This window comes from Tachyglossus aculeatus, chromosome 2, assembly GCF_015852505.1.
Source record: "Tachyglossus aculeatus isolate mTacAcu1 chromosome 2, mTacAcu1.pri, whole genome shotgun sequence".
NCBI lineage: Eukaryota > Metazoa > Chordata > Mammalia > Monotremata > Tachyglossidae > Tachyglossus > Tachyglossus aculeatus.
This window is the reverse complement of record NC_052067.1, coordinates 129,249,801-129,254,067: the sequence shown is the minus strand read 5'-3', so window position 1 is coordinate 129,254,067 and position 4,267 is coordinate 129,249,801.

Genomic DNA, 4,267 nt, shown 5'->3' with positions numbered 1-4,267 from the left:
TATTTATGTAAGTGGTATGTGGTGGAGGGTGAGGAGAATAAAAAGAGCAACTCAGAGTATTGCAGCAGAAGGGAGGTGGAAAAGACTTGCTCCCTTCATCCATCTTCCCTCCCAGCCCCCTAGCACTTCTATACATATCTGTCATTTATTTATATTCATCTCTCTCTCCCACTCTACACTGTAAGCTTGTTGTGGGCAGGGAATGTGTCTGTACTGTACTGTACTCTCCCTAGTGCTTAATACAGTGCTTTACACACAGTAAGTGTTCAATAAATATGATTGAATGCATGAATGAAAGAAAATGAAAGCTTAATCAGGGAAGACCTCTTGGAGGAGTCATGCCTTCAATAAGGCTTTGAAGTAGGGGAGAGTAATCCCCTATTCCACCAATCCCCGCTCCGCAAATCCCCGCACCACCAATTGTCAACTGTGTGACTTTGGGCAAGTCACTTAACTTCTCTGTGCCTCAGTGACCTCATCTGTAAAATGGGAATTAAGACTGTGAGCCTCCGGAGGGACAATATGATCACCTTGTAACCACCCCAGCGCTTAGAACAGTGCTTTGCACATAGTAAGTGCTTAATAAATGCCATCATTATTACTATTAATTGTCTTTCGGATTTGAAGAGGAAGGGCATTTCAGACCAGAGGCAGGACATGGGCGAGAGGTTGGCAGCGAGATAAACAATATTGAGGTACAGTGAGTAAGCTGGCATTAGAGAAGCGAAGTGTGTGGGCTGCATTGGAGTAGGAGAGCAGTGAAATAAAGGCAGGAGGGGGAAAGGTGATTGTTTTAAAGCCGATGGTGAGGAGTTTTTGTTTGATATGGGGTTGGATGGGCAGCCACTGGAGAGTCTTGAAGAGTGGGGAAACGTGGACTGAATGTTTTGGTAGAAAAATGATCTGGGCAGCAGAGTGAAATAGGGAGACAGGGAAGTCAGCAAAGAGGCTGGTAAAGTAATCAAGGCAAGATAAGTGCTTGGATTACTACGGTAATAGTTTGGAGAGGAAAGGGTGGACTTTAGCAAAGTTGTGAAGGGTGGACCTACAGTTTTTAGTAATGGATTGAATGTGTGTGTTGAATGAGAGAGATGGGTGAAGGATAACCCCAAGATCACAGGCTTGTGAGACAGGAAGGTTGGTGGTTTTGTCAACAGTGATGGGAAGCAGCGTGGCTCAGTGGAAGGAGCACGGGCTCTGGATTCAGAGGTCATGGGTTCAAATCCTGGCTCCGCCAATTGTCAGCTGTGTGACTTTGGGCAAGTCACTTAACTTCTCTGTGCCTCAGTTACCTCATCCGTAAAATGGGGATTAAGACTGTGAGCCCCTCATGGGACAACCTGATCACCTTGTAACCTCCCCAGCGCTTAGAACAGTGCTTTGCACATAGTAAGCATTGATAAATGCCATCATTATTATTATTATTATTATTATTAAAATCAAGGGGAGGACAGGGTTTGGGTAGGAATCAATCAATCAATCGTATTTATTGAGCGCTTACTGTGTGCAGAGCACTGTACTAAGCGCTTGGGAAGTACAAGTCGGCAACACATAGAGACAGTCCCTACCCAACAGCGGGCTCACAGTCTAGAAGGGGGAGACAGAGAACAAAACCAAACATACTAACAAAATAAAATAAATAGAATAGATATGTACAAGTAAGATAAATAAATAAATAAATAGAGTAATAAATATGTACAAACATATATACACATATACAGGTGCTGTGGGGAAGGGAAGGAGGAAAGATGGGGGAGATGGAGAGGGGGACGAGGGGGGAGGACAAAGAATTCTGTTTTGGAGAGGTTGTGTTTGAAGTGCTGGGGTAGATACGAGATAATCGGGTTGGACACAGCCCCTGTCCCACATAGGGCTCACAGTCTTAATCCTCATTTTACAGATGGGGTAACTGAGGTCCAGATAAGTGAAGTTACTTGCCCAAGGTCACACAGCAGACAAGTGACAGAGTCAGGATTAGAACTCATGACCTTCTGACTCCCAGGACCGTGCTCTGTCCACGAGACCACACTGCTAGTTTACAGTCAGAGGTCATGGGTTCTAATTCCAGCTTCACCACTTGTCTGCTGTGAGACCTTAGGTAAGTGGCTTAACTTCTCTGGGTCTCAGTTACTTCATCTGTAAAATGGGGATTAAGATGGTGAGCCCCACGAGGGACAACCTGATTACTCTGTATCTACCCCAGCACTGAGAACAGTGCTTGGCACAGGTTAAATGCTTAATAAATACCATCATCATCATCAGTCTAGACAAGAGCTGGGCTCCTAAGGGAGGTCACTTCACTCCCTCCCAACACCAGGCAGGATCCTGGGTGAAGGTGAGGCTGTGGAAAGAGAATGTAGGACAACTCGCTGTCCTCAACTGCTTGGGGAATATGAGACTCCTTCACACGAAGGGGAGGAAGGAGTCTGTTCAGCTTAATCTTCACAGATGAAGTCAAATTAAACTGACAGACAGAGGACATAAAAAGGAGACACACTTGAACTGATTCTTTTGGTGGCACATTTTCCTCTGAAAAGAATGAGAACAGTAGGATAAAAACAGACCTAATTTTTATAGGGAGGAGGCTAGTGCAGGTAAAAAATATAAAGTTCGTGAAGGGTTTGGAAAAATTCATGGATGACCGATCCATTCTGGGTTCTTAGAAGGATAGTTAGGACGGTTAGATGGCAAGTTAAATGAGAAGCAATGTGGCCTAGTGGAAAGAGCATGGCCCAGGCATCAGAAGACCCAAGTTCTAATCCTGGCTTTGCCATTTGTCTGCTGTGTAACCCTGGGCGAGTCACGTCGCTTCTCTGTTCCTCATCTGCAAAATGATAATTCAGTACCTGTTCCGCCTCTTACTTAGACTGTAAGGCCCATGTAGGACCTGAGGATCTCGTATCTACCCCAGCGCTTAGTTCAGTGTTTGGCATATAGTAAGTACACTATTAACAAATACCAGAGTAGTTGTTACTATAACTAGTAATTTATAATTGATTATTCTTTTCTGTTCTGAATCCTTGTGCCTTTCATTGATGCTATTTCTCTAGCTTTGATTTTGGAGTTTTGAAATACTTTACACTTTCTGTTTACTATGACCAAGGATTTAAACAGGAATAGTAAAGTCATTTATTTTTATTTACTCTTGTTGTAGCGGTAATAATAATAGCAATGATGCAATTTGTTAAGTGCTATGTGCCAAGCACTGTTCTAAGCACTGAGGTAGATACAAGATAATCAGGTTGTCCCACATGGGGCTCACAGTCTTTAATCCCCATTTTACAGATGAGGTAACTTAGGCCTAGAGAAGTTAAGTGACTTTCCCAAAGTCACACAGCTGACAAGTGGTGGAGGTGAAATTAGAACTCACGACCTCTGAGTCCCAAGCCCGTGCTCTTTCCACTAAGCCACGCTGATCTGCTTAGCAGTAGGTTTCTCTGCTTTTCATAACTGTGCTTGCTTGTGTTTCTTGCAGTTTTCAAAAACCCTTTCTCATTTTACCCTTCACTCTGGGCTATGTGGCTAATGGTAGGTCCTTGGTTATGGGAGTGCCATTTCACTCACACTCTCATTTATTCATTCATTTATTCAATTGTATTTATTGAGTGCTTACTGTGTGCAGAGCACTGTACTAAGCACTTGGGAAGTACAAGTCTCTCCATTAAATAATATCTCATGATGAATTTATTAGCCATAATGGAAATTTTATGAAATTCCTTCTTGCTGTCCTAAGAGACAAATTGAGCTAGAACTTGAGTCCTAAAGCCTTGCACTGGAAAATTAGGCCCTCAAAGCCACCTCAAGGGAGCATCCTTTAATAATAATGATGGTATTTGTTAAGCGCTTACTTTGTGCCAAGCACTATTCTAAGTGCTGATAGAAACCATGTTCAATTTCTGTAAGCGGTGGGCACCCTGGTAGATGTAAAATTTATTCAACTGACATGCATAAACATATTGTATGGGACTGTTGAGGTTAAGCTACACTTCAGAATGTTTGCTTAAAAACAAATCATCTTGTCCCTATGGGATTGCCTTTATTAAACCCACTTGAGAAAATAAGAGCCTGCATAAAAAATTTACTCTAGAGCTTTCATCCAAAAAGGAGGACTAATTTCTTGGCAATAATTTTACCAAACATAATGAAATCCTGCAGAAGTGCAGTCCTGGAAGGAGTGTGGAGAAGAAAAAATTTGTGGCTACATTTATTCTGGGTATATATATCTATATACAATGTAATATAATATATAATATAATATTTGGATATC